Source organism: Macrotis lagotis, chromosome 1 (assembly GCF_037893015.1).
Source record: "Macrotis lagotis isolate mMagLag1 chromosome 1, bilby.v1.9.chrom.fasta, whole genome shotgun sequence".
In the NCBI taxonomy this organism is placed as follows: domain Eukaryota; kingdom Metazoa; phylum Chordata; class Mammalia; order Peramelemorphia; family Peramelidae; genus Macrotis; species Macrotis lagotis.
Window position 1 is genome coordinate 731,073,480 of NC_133658.1, and position 19,697 is coordinate 731,093,176.

Consider the following 19,697-nt stretch of genomic DNA (forward strand, 5'->3'; position numbering starts at 1 on the left):
TTTGAGACACATTGAAAAAAGAGTAGTTTGTTAAAGTAATTGTCACAGATTTTTTTGTATGATCTTACCTTTTGTATGTGAAAAAGCTTTTTGGAGGAGTGTCTCTAAGGCTATATTTTTCTCTACAAAATGCTTTTGTATGGTCAACAAACAATAATAATAAACAGAAGCATCTTTAATTTATTCTCTGCCTCTTTTTTACCCATCAAATAACTAAAGATTTGGTCTGTTGTAAAATATGACTTTCAAAAGACTTCCTATTTCCTTCTCATAAGTTTAGAAAATTCTGGATACATATGCAAATCATTATCTTCAAAATTTTATAGAGATGGGAAGGCAGGCATATGGGAAAGTTATTATCTACTTTAGCATCTTGTCCTTCAGTCAGAGTCTCATCATCTGCCCTGCCACTGTGTCCTTAGGAGCACCAGGCCCTACCATTTGCCCTACTTCTGCATTATAAGGATGCTTGAGACTTGTCATCTGCCCTGTAGCTGAACATTTCTCTAAGTATAAATATATATAGGTATGTATACATATATATGGAATATATATATATATATATGTTATATACATATATGTGTTTCTTTCTCTAATTAGAAGTAGAGATTATCTCACTTTTATATTTCTCCTGTGTGTCATCTAGTGATTGAAACAAAGTAAATGCTGAGTGATTTTTTATTAGGTTGAAAGAGGGAAAGATAAGTAGATAGTTAGACAAATAGGCAGAAGAGCAGACAAACAGACAGAGCTTTGTGCAGTGTTTATAATATGTGGCAGGAACTGTACTATAAGCTTTGACTCACAAGAAAATTAAGAAGACAATATATAAAGGACTGCTGAAAAGTGGAGGAGGGTGGCACATAGAGAGAATACCTTCACAGATATTCACTGCTGTCAAGAATATGGAGAAATCTGGAGAATGAAGAATGGAGGACAGGGTGATATGACTTGGGTATGACTTGAGTATGACTTAAGTACCTCATGAAATAGTGATCCAGGCCAGGACCTGACTTACCAATCAGAAGAAAAGGCCATAAGACAGAAGCAGGGCAAGGAGGCTGTTCACTTGAAGTTGACAAAGTCTGGCAAATGAGCAATGGAGATGGGAATTCATTCTTTTTTTATTTTTGGATTAGTCCTTCATGAAGCCTTCTCAATTGCCTTTTCACATGTCTTCTGTGATTTTTTTCTCTAGCTTTGTATGTTTTCATATATGTTGAGGATTGATCTCTCAATGACCTAAAATTGTGCTAGCTCCAAAAGAAAACTCCTTTGTGTATACTTGGTATAGTCCAAATACTCTGGTCCATCACCATTTTCTTTTCTTTAGCCCCATTTCCACTTCTCATTAGGACTAAAAAATGGTTTCATCATTTTCAAGGTAAAGAAAATAGTTGTTATAGAATTATTGACATATTTCTTAATTTGGGGATACCAATTTCTTCTCTTTCTTCCAGTTTTATCTCGAAATACTCTTTAAGTGATCTAGATTAATTGAGTTTCAAACAACTTTTTTCTGTGAAGTCCTTTTTCCTAACTTCTAAGTGTTGCATGAGGTTATATTCCTCATAATCATCCACCATCCTATTTTTTAATGTTTTGTAAATGAATTTATTATATTAATCAAATGTTATCAGCTGCCATGTTTCTGCACTTAGCAAGGATCTCAACGATTTCTAGGCTTATGTGGTTTCTAGGTCTTCCTGACTTCCCTATGGTGAACATATTGATTTCATTAAATTTACATAGTAAATGGCTATAATTTCTTACAAGATCTGTTTCTTGATCCACTTTCCATTTCTTTTTTGTATCAACAGCATGGTTGAAAAAGTCAAAAACAAGCTGTTTTACATCTTAAACTTTTTATCTTTATCCTTTACAATTTGGTATTGATTTTTATCTTTCCTCTAGTAAATTGTTGATTTGACTTTGAATGAACAACTGATTTTGAAATAATTCCCATATCAGTTAATTTAACTTTTTGTGATTTTATTGGATGATGACCATGTCCAATACTCATTGATTCTCTTCTTAAAGAAAGTATTTATGATACTTACCAGAAGGTTTATATGATATCTTCAAACCTTTGGTCTCTTTTATCCTTAATGTTTGACCACAATGACCAACATAGTTTTTGCCATCTTTCATTATGTTTGGATCACTTTAGCACTGAAGTAACAAATATTAAAGTATATATTTTATTGAAGGAGTACATAAGATGTAAATATCTCCATGGGGATCTCTTTACTTATGCTCATTATTGGTACCACAATATTAAATTACCATGCATCTCATGAAGTGTTTTTGTTACCTTTGGATTCCTTGTAAAGGGAATTGTACTAACTCTTTTATTTGCTTATCTAAAGATATTCTTCCATTTAACTCTAACTTCCATATAGTATCTGGTTTCAATTATGGTGAGAATGTCAACATCAATATTCATTGCTTCGAGTAATATGTCAGCTTATTGGATGATGTCATATCATATTATAACCAAAATCTAAATTAACATCTAGAGGTGGACTTAAAATTATGTAAAAATTACAAAACATTCCTTGCCCCTTCTTGACCCTTTCTCTCAACTTGCCATTATCATTTAAGAAGAAAGGAATTTCGAAGGCTGAAGGATCATCTTGTATTTTTCTTTGTTATATGGAAAGGATACACACCCATAACCAAATGGTGACCACCAGAAGATAAGATAAATTTCTCAAACTTAACTAGGTGAGTCATTAAGGAAAACAGACAAAGTCTGATTCCAGGGACATACTCATATCCCTTCAGATCTGTCTCAACCGTTAAAGCTTTCACTCCACTTAACCTTTAAAAAAAGCTAGGCTCACAGGTAACTTCTGCAACAAATGAGCTCAATCTATGTCATGGTTGTAGGATGTTCATTTCATTACAGTTTCAAAAGAAAAAAGTCAAAAGAGGCTTGCATGGTATTGTGGAAAGAGTGATAGGCTTGGAGCCAAAAGAAATGACTCTTGATCCTTCCTCTTGCATTTATTGAACAGGTGACCAAGTGAGTCATTTATTCTCTCTCAGACTAATGGCTAATTCTCTATGACTAATTTTACTTTAATTCTTTGAAGAATCTGTCCATCAAACTTATTGATATATGTCTTTCATCCATAGAAGCAGCTTCTAGTTCGTTCATGCCTTTTTAGGCTCTGTGTATGGACCATTTCCTGTTCATGTCCTTTCCTAAAATTTCCATATAGAGAATCTGCCCAAGTCATATTGGGTGGCATGTTGTAGCTGTACATAGTTATAACATAGTCATAAAAATCATACTTATAATTCATCTGAGCTTGTTATTTTTTAAGCCATATAGCATCCCTGGGAAAATATTGCATTAAAAAAAAAAGACAGCTTTTGTGTCAGAGAAAAGCTTGAGATCATGCTAAGTATGGTTCATGGCTACTTCACTATTTGCTTTCTTAGACCTTTTGATGTTAGTATTTTGCCCAGGGGTATAGATAGCAACCCATTTCCATCTTCTTATCCTATACCATTGATATACATGCCCTCACAGCCACAGATATTTTACCCAATGTACAAGGAATAAATGAATGAATGGGGAAGAGAGAAGCTTACTGCTGAGGAGGTGAGGAGGAGATTAAGTTGAGCACAAAGCAAAGTGAACATGACTTCTTGAGATACCTCATGAAACTTTGGCCTGGATGAGGGACTTAGCAATCAGGAGAATGGGCCTAAGATAAAGAACTAGAAATGAAACTATAAAACAGGGCTGTCCAACCTTACTTTTAAAAGTTTTTATTGAAACAATATAGTTTGATTTGTCATTTTAGTGAGAGCCCTGAGGTGGTTCGACTTTGTGGGCTGCATTTTGGACAATCCTGCTATAAAAGATGAAGATGGAACAGAAGCCAAATCAAAACAAGCAAATACGCAAGGAGGAGAGCTATACTGTCAAGAAGAGGTATAACAAATACTATTCAGGAAATGTATGATCAGAAAAGGAAGCTATACAGTCTTATATCAAGAGTGAAGGTCAACAGATGTTCAAGTGCTGTACTGGTATCTCCAGAAAGCCAAAAGACTTCTCCCCAGGAGCCTTTCCACCCAGTCTAAAGACCACATCATGGGGAACTTCACTCTTTCAGTTCCTGAAATTTCATGGGTCTTGATTTCTGGATTGATGGGACACATAATAATGTTTGATAAATGCTTATTGACTGACTGTTGTTAACTGATTGATGCCTCACATGGCTCACTATATCCTGAAGCCTTTCCATACCTCACTTTAGCATGGTGTACATAACCTCTTTCCAGTTTTGGAAAATATAATCAAATCATAAACCACCACTGATATTAGAAAGTATGTGTTAATCTACTCTTTTATGGCTCCTCTTACCATCCCATAATTTTCCAGTCAGAATACCCCTCCCTGTTCACCATTCTCATATATATATTATTTACCCCCATGTATATTAATAGAATGTAATTTTCTTGAGATCAGGGTTCTATCTTCACTTTTGGATTTGTAATCCTTACCTTTTGCAGGGGTATTGGCATATGGTACTTAATAAATTATTCATCTATCTAATTTATATCTATTGTCTGTCTAATTATCCATCATTATCTAATTATCTATCATCTGGGATGTATGGTGTGTTCAAGGAAAACTAGCACCTTTGGTAAGAAGGCTTGCTGAACTCTTTGAGGTCCACCTGGCACCCTAGGAAAACCATCTTTGCTGACAGAATAAACCATGTTGAAAGTAACCAACAGGACTAAAATCTACTAATGAGTTAGAAGGATGTCTATGCCAAGCATGTGAAGACTTCCCCTCACAAAATGAGAACAAGTTTTTCTATAAAGGAACAATTTTTAGCTATGAAAGTGGCTTAAGTAGGTGCTGTGGAACACTTAGAATTTGGTTAGACCTTGAAGATACCAAGGTCTGTCACTGCATCCTGAATCATCACCACTTGTCTTATTACTGGAATTTGATGACTCTAAAAGAGAGAAAACAAGGCTTTGTTTGATTCTGCCTCTCTTAAATCCAATTCATGCATGAGGCAAGATATTACCTTGTGATACCATTGGTCTTCTTCAAAAACAAAGGACAAATAACATCTATCATAAACCTACTTATTTCTCATTTGTCTATGTACCATCTATATATCCATCATCTATTAACCTATCTACCTACTTATTATCTATCAATCTACCTATTTATCTATTTTCATATATTATTTAGAGAAGTAAAATTTAGAGACCAAAGTGATGTCTCCATAATCATTGATGATAAAAAGTCAGATATTTTGATGTGTTTGTTATGCTCCTTCTAGTTTCATCTGAAAAAATACTCGTGGGGTGATCTGACTGGTTTTTCACATGAAGTTTTTTATAGACACAAGATCCATCTCTTCTTACTTTTTATAGACAATTTTTGTAGGTAATGCTAGTGGTATTGTCTTCATTTTACAGATATAGAAACCAAGACTTAGGGAAGTCAAGTCTGAGTTACCCAAGATCCTGTACTGACAAACAGCAGAACCAGAACTAGACTTCAGATTTTTCTAGGTTTTTCAGATCAGTGCTCTTTGAGCAATTTCTTCTTGCTATGTGAATCTGAATAGTGAAAGACCTTTATCTCTATGGGAGCAGGAAAACAAAAACATCTCTTAGCTTCTTTTTAGCCCATTCAGAATCCCTTAAAGTGAAAGTACATGTTATTTGTCTTTGGCAAATCAAACAAACAAAATTCCTTTGATCTTTAGGAAGCCCTTTCTTGTGGAGGTAACATTCTGCCTGACTTTTATGTTTGAGCATTCATTGTATACTTAATTATTTGTAAAAGTTTTGTTTTAAATTATTAAACCTTTTCAGTATTTAAGATAAACATGGACATGCTTTGTTAAAGATTAAAAATAAGTTTCACAAAACCTGCAAATTGTGGCAAAGATAATAATACCACAGAGGGGGTCGACATGTTCCAAAACATAATTCTCTTGGGGCTCCTTGGGTTCATTAGAATATTTGTTCTGCAAAGCTTCAGGAAATCCCTGACTCTAACCCACCCTTTCCTGAAACTGGTGAAAGTATTAAAAAAATTACCACTAAGAAGAAGAAACTCAGTACACTGGCTGGAGCAGGACATGTGCATCCCTTGAGAAGCAGCTCCTTACTTTCAGGATCTGTTGATTTTGTACTTGCCATCTTGAATCACTCTGAAGCAAAGGGTCTGGGCAGAAATACAAATACAATTAGTTTTTTAAATGCCTTTTCAACAGGCATTTTACTGAAGAAACATACAAAAAACATTCTTTTAGATGTCAGTTTAAAGTTTTTTCTGTTTTTGCCTGATAAGAATAGAAGGGTCTTTCTCTTAACTTCAGATTGGAGTTGGAACATACAAGGGAACTAGTTACTCCTGAATGAACATAGATCAAAACCTAGATCTACTGTAATCTCTTCATTTTTAAACTGAGATTAAGCAATGTTAAGTGACTCACCCAAAGTCACACAGGTAGTTAGAATCAAGGGCAGAATTTGAATCCTGGTCCTCTACTTCTAGAGAGTTCTTTCTACTGTAATCTGATGGAAGCTTTATGTCTTCACTGTAACACATATGACTTGATTTAGCAGGAAATAAACACCAATATCATGGAGAGTAATGCAATCTGGCAATAGAAATGCATGTGTTATTAGAAATGCATGTATATTAAATTTAAAGTATTACTTGTGTACCACTGTGTGTAATAGCTTAAACATTTTCAATTTATAATCCCTTCTCTGCCTCTCACTACTTTTCTGCTTTAATTTAATTAATTTTCCCATTTATGGAGGAGTACCTAACTTTTGAATGATGACTTTTAAAATAAACATCTGAAATTACTTGAAGTTTTTGAGTTTTCACTTGCCCTTGCATCTTATTCTTTCCTTTATAACATAATGCCAGTTTTTTTTTTTTTGCTCCTCTTTAATAGTAGAAAGCTGGTCTAAGACATGAAAGAAATTTCAGCAGTTAGTCAGTAGGTGGAGTTCAACAGCCATGCCTCTTAACTAGTTTTTAAATCAGAAATGTAAAAGTTAAAGATATGAGAAGAAATTTGTGTGATCTGTTACCTTGTGGAGACATGTGGAAGAGAGAACTGGACTGGAATTCAGGAAACATCAGGAAACATCAGTTTCTATTTCTCTCTTAGCTGTTTTCTTCTTTGGGACTAGGAATATCTCTGCTCCAGCTTGTCTAATGTTGGAAGGGCTAAATCCTACTTTAGAGAAAGATCTTATGTTGGCAAAATTACAAATATACTGAAAAATTTAGGATTGCAGTAGCTTTCTAATTGTACTTACCCTATTTGTTCAATAATGGAAATAATCTCTTTATATTTAATGAAATTTTAGTGTTCTGGTACTTCTATAGGGGAAGTATGATACAGTGGATAGAATGATTTAAGCCCTGTTTCTGACATCCACTAGCTTCAATTAGTGGGCAAATCACTTAAATTCTCAATTTCTGAGGTAATTCTATAGGACTATAAATTGCAGATAGGTTGCTTATCAGCACTGGAGAGAAAGTTTCTTTAGTGGAGGACATTCTATATCAGGAATTCTCTGTGCTGATGAAATCATAGATCAGTATTTAAAGGAATAAATAGATATAGTAGGAGATTATCAGAAAAATATTAATAAATTGACAAGTCTCATAATCAACTTGATGAGATTGTATGGCTTGTACCTGTATTAGAAGATGACTCTAGACATATGCTGTTAATCCTTTGTTATTGGTATCTGATAGATACATAGAGACTAGGTTTCTTCCTTCCTATCTGTTGATTGGGGTCTGGAATAACAGGCTCCTGACAGAGAAATCCACCCTCTCCATGGTCTAGAAGTGAGTTGTGAAACAACTCCACTCCTTTGTACTTCTTTATCCCTTGGAGTCAAGTCTACAAACATTTTAAAGTACTTAGTAGGTTTGGGATAGACAACTTTTATGTTGTCCTCAAAACAATAGAAAATAGAAATTTGAATGAGACCCACATGTCATGCAGACTGAGCCCGAAGTTTTGAAGAAGTCCAGTTCCTGAATGATTTTTCCCACCAATTTTCTTTTCTAGGCATGAAAGTCAGACCTATTGTCCAGAGAGAGATTCCCTTTACATCAAGCTTCTTGGGGGGGTAAAGAGAATCACCAACAGAAGCATCTGGTAGCTAAAAGATTATAGACATGCTATGACTAGGGAGAAGATTAGGACCTTGCCAAATCTTCATATTTTCTTGGACGGTGTTTGCCCAAGGTGAATGAGGAAGAACTCTTCAGCAGTCTCACAAAGGAACTTTCCTTTGTCTTTAAGATGTTGTTCAGTCATTTTTCAACTGGTTCTGACCTTCATGACCACATTTAGGGTTTTCTTGGCAAAGATTCTGGAGTGATTTGCCATTTCCTTTTCCTGCTCATTTTACAGATGAATAAACTGATGCAAACAAGGTTAAGTGACTTGTACAGGATCATACAACTAGTAAGTATCTGAGGACAGATTTGAACTCAGGAAGATGTCTTCCTGAGTCTAGACCCAACATTCTTTCCACTATGCCAACTAGCTGTTCTGCCTTCTAAATATGAATATAGAATGAATAAGCAGGCTATTTAAATTTTTTATATATTTCCTAAACTATACCTAGTAGCCATAGTCTGCAGTGGTTTTCAAAAAGTTTTCCTCTGGATTGGGAACAAAGCCAGAGAAGAAACTGTTCCCCTAGAGAGTTAAGACTTTAGGATTAGACCCAATTTTGTGTGTACCCTGTAACCTTTGGAGATCTTTGGGGCCCCTTAGTCATTAGTAATATAAATAGATCATGAAAATTTTAGAATTATTAATAGCTCTTTAGCAGATGCTCTCCTAGCTGTAGTTCAGGGCTTGGGAATATGCTCTATAGGGACTAATGAACTTTGAGGAACTGATGTCTCTATAAGGAAGCAGTTAGGAAACAGACTAAATAAAGAAATCAAATATAAGTTTATCTAGTCAGTTGCCGGTAGAATGTGAAAGGTAATCAGAATGGAATGTTAGGGGGTTCACAAGAATGAGCCTGAGTTATCTAGTTTCCCTGAAATACAAATTGGTAATCAAGTTAAATGTAAAATTGTTATTTATATAGTGGTGTGGAGGAGTATAGGAATTCAAACCCAACACAAAGAAATTTGAGCAAATTTCACATCCTGGAATTAGGGTACTCAACATCTCGAGAAATTTAGCTCAAAAAAATTAATTTAGGGTTGAATGAGACTGAATCTGATAAATGGAAACCCTTAAGTCAAGTTAGGTTCCAAAATTTAGTCTAGAGGTGTTAAATATACCACCAAACCAGAATAAAATTTAATTAGAAAATATTGAACAAAACAAAATTCAATAAAATATAACATTACATTGGAAAAGTAAGTTAATCTGTTGACCAGCAAGGATCCTTATGTAGCAATTAATGGTTCCTGGTTTTATTTGAGGATTTGACATGCCCCCCTCCCCCAGTCTGCACCAACTTTCTGCTTTGCTTTTATCTTTAAATCCTAACATCTAGTATATTGTCATGCACATATTGTCTTTATTGAATTGAAGCCTCAAGAGAGAATTCTCTAGTCTCTGCTTGGATCTTCCTGGTGGATGTTCCTTGGATCTTCAAGTTCCGTGGAACTTGAGGTAAATGAAATACTATGATGAACTCTATCTTGTAACTTTCCTTTTATCATCATTAGGCAATGTGACAAGGATCACAGAACATACAGGGCTAGGAATATGCTCTGTAAGGAATAGTGAAGTTTGAGGATCTGATGTATCTAGAAGGAAGCAGTTAGAAAATAGTTCTTCCTTTATATTCATATGAGATTTCTTTCCCTCTAACTTTTACTCATTGGTCCTATTTTTACCTTTGCAACATTGAAGAGTGATTTGAATCTGATTCCTTTCTTCCTTCATTATGTCTATATTTTGGTAGGTAAAAGGATCCATCATAATGCCTTAGTTAATATTCTCAGTTGGTTATCCTTTCTATTGTTGAACTTTCATATTTGGAGACACATTTGTTGTTGTTCAGTCATTTTTTGTCTGGCTTTTTGTGACCCTATTTGGGGTTTTCTTGGCAAAGATAGTGCAATGGTTTGCAGTTTCATTCTCCAACTCATTTTATAGATGAGGAACTGAGGCAAGCAGGGTTAAATGACTTGCCCAGGGTCACGTACCCAGTTATTGAGTTACTGGGCTAGATTTGAACTCAGGAAGATGAGCCGTTGTAATTTCAAGCCCAGCATTCTATCTACTGTGTCACCCAGCTGACCTAATTGGAAACCACTATGTATTTCATATAGATTCATGTTTCTTCATACCCCCTTCCCCCAGTTTCTAAAAATGTTCCTTAAATGATATTCTCATCTAAATTCGATACACACTTATTAAGTGACTGAGATAGTCTGGCCATATTAGCTCCATTCCTTCAGAAAAAAAAATGACATAAAGATTGAAACAACTAGACAGCACAAAAGAGTTAGCTTTTCATAATAGGTTCACTTAATTATGGTGCATTTATAAAGGGTTTCAGATCCCTTGATTTTCGTATAAAACAGTATATGTCCCATCTTTAAGAACCCCTCAAGTCAATGTACAGCCTAGGCAGAGAGGTCAGGCTTCCAAGGATCCAGCTTCTGGTTGGACTTCACATGTTCTGTATAATATCAGGACAAAAAAGGCCCAGATGGCCTTATTGTGGATTGATGTATGTCTTCACTGTGTCCTTTATTTTAATACCAATAAATGATCAAAGAGGGACAATCTGGAGTAGTGGAAGCAGTCATTCTTCACATCAAGAAATCTGGATTTAAGATTCACCTCTGGCACACATTGACTGTGTGATCCTGAGCAAGTGACTTAACTTCTTAGTGATGCAAGCAACCAAGCCTGTTAGTTTTAGAAGAGTTACCAATCTGAACTATTAGATGGATTTTACTCACCAGAAGTTCTCTACAATATCACAAGTCTAGACTGTGTATATGGACTGATAACATTGTTCTTCATTCTTGAAGAAGAACAAGACATCAGGGAGGTGATGAAATGACAAGCATGTGAATTGAGTGTGTGTGTGTGTGTGTGTGTGTATGGGGAGGAGCAACCACACTTTCTCCTCCAGAACCACCTGGATCCAACGGTCAGATATAGATCAGGATGACTGGAGATGACCCTGGAAAGGAGGCAGTCAGGGCTAAGTGACTTTCCCAAGGTCATACAGCTAGTGGGTATCAAGTGTCTGAGACTAGAAGGGATCAGGACAGGTTTAGTCACCTTGTTCTGCATTATTAAAGTATTTTGTAAAACTTAAAGTGCTTTGTAAATGTTAGCTCTTACCATGATTATGATTTGTATAAAATCATAGACTCAGGACTGGTGGAAACAATAGAAATCATTTTCCTTTCATTTCAGAGAGTAAGGTAGCCATACTCCTACCATGGTTAACTTTAGCATTGTAGCTTTGATTCAATTCTCTATGGCCTTGTTTCATTGATCATAAATTTCTCTCTCTGTCATTGTCACTTTCATTCTGTCTCTGTGTCTGTCTGTCTCTTTTTTCCCCTCTATTTGTTTTTCTCTCTCTCTCTTCTCACTTGCTCCCTCAGCTCCTTCTTTTTCTGCCTGAAAACATGCTCAGATCTTCCTCAACCTAAAAATATATTCTCTTGACCCTAGTACCCTTCAAATTATACTCCTATCTTCCTCTCCTTCACTGCCAAATTTCTAGGAAGAGGAACCTATGCTGGCTGCCTCCACTTCCTTCCTCTCCACCCATTTGTTTCCTCAGTCTCTTGAAATCTGGCATCCACCTCCCACATAAGACTGAAATTTCTCTCTCCAAGGTCATTAGTGCCCTCCTTTAGCCAAAACCAATGGACTTTTTTTCCAGTCAACTTCCTCCTTGACCTCTCTGCAATATTTGAGAGAAGGGGCTTTCTTGATACTTTTGATAGTAATGGAGTAATCAAGGAATTTTAACAAGTAGCATTTGTTCATCACTTCTAGGGGGTTATCCTATATATACTATTGTATATATAAAGACACAAAAAAAGTTCTTGTCACCAAGGAATTTGCATAATATAAGGGAATGGAGGTAGGAGATAATAATGTATAAGCATATATATATAAACAAAATATATAAAAGGTAATAAAAAGTTAATTTGTGGGAGATGACAAAAGCAACTTGGGGCATATCAGAATTTTCTTATATATGGTAGATGATTCACTTGAAGAAATCAACGACACAGAAAGTGGAATGGCAGGGGAAAGAAGTAGTTTGAAGGTGGAAGCATTGGAACCAATGACTTAGTATTTAAAGGAAGAAAGATCTTGTCTCAACATAAGGAAGAATTGGGGGTGGAGCCAAGATGGCCGACATGAAGGGATCCAGTCTTAGGAACTCTCTGATAAAAACTCATAAACTAAGGACTCTAACTAAACTTTTGAGAGACAGAACCCACAAAGGGACCCAGTGAGGCAGTTCTCCTACTCAAGGTAACCTGGAAAAGTGAAGAAAGGCTCTGCTCCCCGGGGTTGGAGGGGGCAGCCCGCTGGAGGGGTGGCCCACCAGTGCCAAAGAACTTCAGCCTCCCCAAGGCAGCCCCAGGGTGCTAGGAGCCACGGCTCACAGCAGCGGGGGAGTCTCCTGAGCTGCACCCCGGGGAGCACCAGCACCAAGTGGGGGAACAGCGGGGAACCTCTGCCAGAGCGAGCACCTAGAGCCCAGCCCTCAGGGCACACAGCCAGCAGCTCGATCTTTCCGCAGCCCAGACCTGGAAACAGAAGCAGGTGGAGCCAGTAAGCAGGATCCTCCAGGGCATGAGCCCATTGAGCTGAGGGAGGGGAGTGAAGAGAGAGAGAGACTGTGGAGTTCTGTCCTCTGCCCCTAGAACAGGACTCTGGGGCTCTGACCACATTCAAATCCTGATCCTAGTCTAGGCCCCCCCCATAGAACAGCAGGGCCCCCCCACCTTGGCCCCGTGGCAGAGGGGGGCACTTCTGGTCATTCACAGACCAGGAGGGAGGACAGAGCCTCACACACTGAGACCCTTGTGGGAGTGTCCCAAAAGCTCAGGAAGCACCCCCAAAAAACAGGCTTAGACTGGGAAAATGAGCAAGCAAAGAAACAAGAGGAAGACTATTGAAAAATATTTTGCAAATGAACCCAAGAAGGATCAAAATACTCAGTCTGAAGATGAGGAAGCACAAGCTCCTGCATCTAAAGACTCCAAGAAAAACAGAAATTGGGCTCAGGCTATGACAGAGCTCAAAAAAGACTTTGAAAATCAAATGAGGGAGTTGGAAGAAAAACTGGGAAAAGAAAGGAGAGAGATGCAGGAAAAACATGAAAATGAAGTCAGCAGCCTAGTCAAGGAAATCCAAAAAAATGCTGAAGAAAATAGCATGCTAAAAACCAGCTTAGGTCAAATGGATTAAACAGTTCAAAAAGTTACTGAGGAGAAGAATGCTTTAAAAAGCAAAAGTGGCCAGATGGAAAAAGAAATAAGAAAACTCTCTGAGGAGAACAAATCCTTCAGACAAAGAATAGAATTCAGGGAGATTGATGAATTTACCAGAAATCAGGAATTAATACTTCAAAACCAAAAAAATGAAAAATTAGAAGAAAATGTGAAATATCTCATTGAAAAAACAACTGATATGGAAAACAGACTTAGGAAAGATAATTTAAAAATTATTGGAATACCTGAAAGTCATGATCAGGAAAAGAGCCTTGACATCATTTTCAAAGAATTACTACAGGAAAATTGCCCTGATATCCTAGAAGCAGAGGGCAAAATAGAAATGTAAAGAATCCACCGATCCCCCCAAGAAAGAGATCCCAAAAAACCAACCCCCAGGAATATTATAGCCAAGTTCCAGAACTCCCAAGTCAAAGAGAAAATATTACAAGCAGACAGAAGGACACAGTTCAAAAATCGTGGAGCTGCAGTCAGGATCACACAGGACTTAGCAGCAACTACATTGGAAGCTCGTAGGGCTTGGAATACAATATACCAGAAGGCAAAAGAGCTTAGAATGCAGCCAAGAATCAACTACCCAGCAAAGCTGAATGTCCTCTTCCAGGGAAAAAGATGGACTTTCAATGAACCAGGGGAATTTCAAATGTTCCTTTTGGAATGGCCAGAGTTGAACAGAAGGTTTGATCTTCAGATGCAGGACTCAGATGAAGCATGGAGATTGGAGGAGAGGGGAGAAATATGAGGGACTTAATGAGGATGAACTGCATGTATAGAAAAATGATACTGATAATATTCATATGAACCTTCTCAGTTAATAGAGCAGGTAGAGGGAGCTTTTATAGTTGAAGCACAGGAGAAAGCTGAATTCAAAGATAAAATATGGTGTAAAAATGGAGTCAATAGAAAAAAAGGGAAATGGAATGGGAGAAAGAAAAAGGAGAGGGGGAATAGTCCAAGATATTTCACATAATAAGATTTTTTTTTTATTACAATGAGCTATTGCAATGATATGGAAGGGGGGAGGCAAGGGGGAATGAGGGAACCTTTGCTCTCATCAGAGATGGCTAGGAGAGGAAACAGCAAATATACTCAATGGGGTATAGACATCTGGAGTAAGAAGGAGTGGGGAGCAGGGGGAAGGGGTGGGGATGTGAATAAAGGAGGAAAGGATGGTCCATGGGGGAGAGTGGTCAGATATAACACATTTTCTTTTTTATTTCTTGCAAGGGGCTGGGGTTGGATGGCCTGCCCAGGACCATAGGGCCAGGTGGATTCTGGGCCTAAGGGGTGGTATGGGGGCTCAGGGCTTCTTGGCCCCAGGACCAGGGATCAGTCTGCTGTGCCACTCAGTGACCCTAGAGCAGAGTCAGAGTGAAAGGAGAGAGAAAATATAGTACATGGTAGTGGAGAAATAAGAAAGGAGGGAGTTGTGATTAGCAATGGCAACGTTTGAAAAATATGGAAGTAACTTTTGTGATGGACTTATAAAGAATGTGATCCACCCGTGACAGAGTTGTTGGTGTTGGAACAAAGACTGAAGCACATTTTTTGTTATTATTATTTGGGGGAGGGTGCAGGGCAAGTGGGGCTGGGTGGCCTGCCTGGGGCCACATAGCAGGGTGATCTTTGGATGTCTGGGATTTGGACCCGGGTGCTCCTGGCTCAAGGGCCAATGCTCTGTCTGCCACCCAGCCACCCCTACTATTATTACTATTTTATTTTATTTGGGGTCTTTTTTTTTCTTCTTTTTGGTTTTTGCAGGGCAGTGGGGATCGGGTGGCTTGCATGTCACATGGCTGGGTGATTGTTGGGTTTACGAGGCTGGACATGGACTTGGTTGCTCGTGGCTCCAGGGCTGGTGCTTCGTCCATTGTGCCACCTGGCCATACCTACAATTATTACTATTATTTTTTTTAATTTTATTTTTTTTCTCTCCCCTTTACTTTTTTCGCCCAAGCAAGTCTATCTACATTCATGGGGGGAGGGGTATTTTGTTTACTTGTAAACAAGAATATTTTATTAATGTAAAAAAACATTTATACAAAATGAGAATAAAAAATAAATTAAAAAAAACATAAGGAAGAATTATCATGGTCTAGTGGAAAGGAAACTGAATTTGCAGTCAGAGGAAATGGATCCACACTCCCATTTGACTACTTACTGTGTGACTTTAGGCAAGATGTTTTGTCTCCCTGGGCCTCAATTTCCTCATCTGTAAAATGAAGGAGATGGGCCATTTGGTCTCTGATGCCTAAGTCTTTAAATTTCTAAGGTTTAAAATGCAAGACCTAATGCAGCATGATATGGAATTATCTTTCTAACTCTCACAAACATTGGAAAGTTGAGGCCCTTGAGGAAGGTTATAGCTCTGGTTCCAGAAATAACCTTGTGAGGTTGGGGTGATTCTTCTAATACTATTGTTCATGAATGCCCATCTTGTATATTTGTCTCAATGTCAATCAACCAATTACCAGTGATTAATACTCCAATGCCATTTTGACCAGTTAACATCTCCTTGATATAAATAATAACTAATTAATATCATTTACTTTACACAGAAATATTTGCTGAGAATATGTAGTATAATCCTAAGTACAAAAACTTCTCTAACCTATACAGCCCATTCTATTATGTCACATCACTCTTAAGAGTAGGATCAAAATAAGGTTTGCTATAAAATTTTTCCTTCCAATTGAACTTCTGGCTATGGTGATACTGACTGGAATTGCCCATTTACTTACAAGTGACACAGTAAATTGTAAATGAAGACAATTTATTACTGTACTAGATCACACTGATGATCTCAGAGCTGTACTGTCTTCTTGTCCACCTTGATTGCTATAACTACTAAACGACTCTGCTATGAACTCCAGTTACTAGGACTCTAATTCTTCTGACTTTTAGTTCACAAACTTATGGTCTGTTTCATTTCTACTACCCAGTCACCCCAAATACGTAAAAACAAGAACAAAGAAGTAAAGAAATAGAAACATCGTGTGTTCTATAGAAGCATCTTGTGTTCCTAGCTTCATGGAAGCCTGGGTGAGAGAATGTGATTGGATGAAGTGAGTAACAATCTTTTGTGGTTTTTTGCCTTTTTTTCTTTTTCTGTTTACAAGGCAGTGGGGTTAAGTGACTTGTCCAAGGTCACACAGTTAGGTAATTATTGTCTGTGGCTGGATTTGAGCTCAGGTACTCTATCTACTGCACCACCTAGTTGTAACAGTCTTTTAAAACATACACCCTCTATTCTGCCAGATATCAGCCCAAAGGGAGATATGATGAACCCTGCTTCTGGAAATTCTTAATTACTGATAACAGAGATCCTATCCCCAATTCAGAGTATGTGCAGGAAATTATGCTTATTTTCTGGTGGCTTACTACATTATGAAAAACCATTTAATTGACTGCTGGACCAGAATTAAAAGAACACAAACAGATGAAAGTTTTTTCTCTTCCTTTACATCTTTTCAGTGAAGAAGAATTAAAGTAGGCCTCAGAAAAGGGGAGAGGTCTTGGGCTTTTTGTCCTAGAAAACACTTGGTTCTAGTTGCCCCATTTTAGGAAAATATTAATAATATGAATCTGATTCAAAGAAGGGTGAAAAAGATGGTAAAGAAACTATATACCATGCCATACAAAAGTCACTTGATAGAAGTGAGAATATTTAAATGAGTGGAGAAGATTCAAAGGCAGGAGCACTTGAAAATAATGATAATAATGTGATTGAATGAAGAGGGAGTTTCAGAGTTCAGAGTGAAGTGTTTATGGATAACAGCAAGATCAAGATTGTCTTTATCTTTCTGTGTAGCAGGAATAGAATGAAGGAATATAGGTCATAGGAGTTGAGTATATTAGTGAACTGAGAGTTTACAGAGTAATGAAATTCCCATCTATGAAGGTAGGATTTGGGGAAGAAAGGATTGTGTTGAGTTAGGCACTCAATTCATGAAGTGGGGAAAGAAAATAACCTGCAGATTGGTAGAAAAATAATCACATGAGGATCTTAATTTGGTGACACATTTGGAGAGCATGAACTTCAAAGGAAAAAAGGAAGGAAGAGTCTGAAAGTGGCAATGGGAGCAAGAAGTGTTTTGACTTCATGAATCTAAGGGTGTGAGAGAAAGTACAAGCTACTAAAAAGGAAGGCATTTGATAGAAGTCATTGGAAGGAGCTAGAACTCAAAGAGTCAGAAGATGGAAGTGGTGTCAGAGGAATATACATGAAATGAAAAAAAAATTTAAAAATAAAGCATTCAAGAAAGCACAGTTGAATGATAGATTTTTGTTGTTCAGTTGTTTCAGCTGCATTTGACTCTTTTTGACTCTATTTAGGATTTGTCATTTCCTTTTCCAGCTAATTTTACAGATGAGAAAACTGAGACAAACAATGTTAGTTCCCTTACCCAGAATCAAACAACTAGTAAGTATTTGAGGCCAGATTTGGACTCAGTCTTCCTGATTCCTGATCTGGTGCTTTATGCATTGTGCCATCTAGCGGCTGTTGAAGGATGGGCAGAGAAGGACTATTTTTTTTATTCTTATTTTGTATCCCCAACACCAGAAAGGGCTTTAAGATTTGCTTCTTGAATTGCACTGAGTGATATTTAAGGTTCTTTACATATCTCACATTATGATTTTAACCTGTCAGTCTATTAACAAGTATTTATCAAGCATTAACTATTGTAAGTATTGTGCAAGTATTAGGGATACAAGGAAAGACAAAGCCAGTGCCTCCTTTCAAGGAGCTCATATTCTAATAGGGTAGAAAATATGTACACAACTATGAAGAGAAAAGATACATGCAGTATTAAAGGTAGGTCATCTCGAAAGGGAAGTAGGGATAGGCCCAGGCAATGCATGGAAATATCTCCTGTAGAAGGTGGGCTTTGAGTTGATCTTGAAGGAAGACATGGGAAATAGTAGAGGTAGAGATGAGGAAGGGAAAGAAAGTATTTCTTTGTGAGATTAAGAATGTTGAGAGTTATGTTCGGGGAACCCAAAAAAGATATAGTGTACAAAGAGGGAAATAAACCTGGCAAGCTAGGAAGAGCCCAGGTTGTGATGGACTTCAAAATCCATACAAAGGATTTGATATTTCATCTGAGAGGTAAGAAGAATGCATTGGTTTATTGAGTGGGGTGGAGGAGAGGTGTAACTGGAGATTGGACCAAAGTAGAGAGACTGGCAGCAGAAAGGTCACCATGAAGGTTATTGCAGCAGTGGATCATGATAAATTAGTTAACAATGCACCAGGTTATTGTTATATAAGTGGAGAGAAAGGAGTATTATGCAGATAGAAATGATTAGATACATGCAGTGAATATGAGTTCAGGATGGTGTAGACTGTGTGACTAGAAGGATGGTGGTACTCTTGATAGCAACAGAAAAGTTCAGGAGAAGGAAAGATTTAGAGTTAAAGATAATGAATTATGTTTTGGATGTAGAGTATGAGATGTTTATGGACATGGTTTGTGGTATGATATTGGATACTGGGAGAAAGGTCAAGCTGAATAAATAGTTATAAGAATCATCTTCATAAGGGAGCAGAACCAAGAGAACATTGTACATATTAACAATGACATTGTGAGTTGGTCATCCCTGATGGAAGCAGCTCCCCTCAGCAGTTCAGAGAGCAAGGACAGCCCTAGGAGAGCAGCTATGGACAATGCTATCCCCAACCAGAGAAAGAAAAACAAAACAAAACAAAATAAAATCCCTTCAGAATCTACATTACTTTCACTTTTTAAAAATTTCTTTTCTGTATTTCATTCCTATCTTTTTTAAATTTATTTTTATTCTCATTTTGTACAAATTTTTTTTACATTAATAAAATATTCTTGTTTACAAGTAAACAAAATACCCCTCCCCCCATGAATATATATAGACTTGCTTGGGCAAAAAAAGGAAAGGGGAGAGAAAAAGAATTAAAATTAAAAAAATAATAGTAATAATTGTAGGTATGGCCAGGTGGCACAATGGACGAAGCACCAGCCCTGGAGCCACGAGCACCCAAGTCCATGTCCAGCCTCGTAAACCCAACAATCACCCAGCCATGTGACATGCAAGCCACCCAATCCCCACTGCCCTGCAAAAACCAAAAAGAAGGGAAAAAAAGACCCAAAATAAAATAAAATAGTAATAATAGTAGGGGTGGCAGGGTGGCAGACAGAGCATC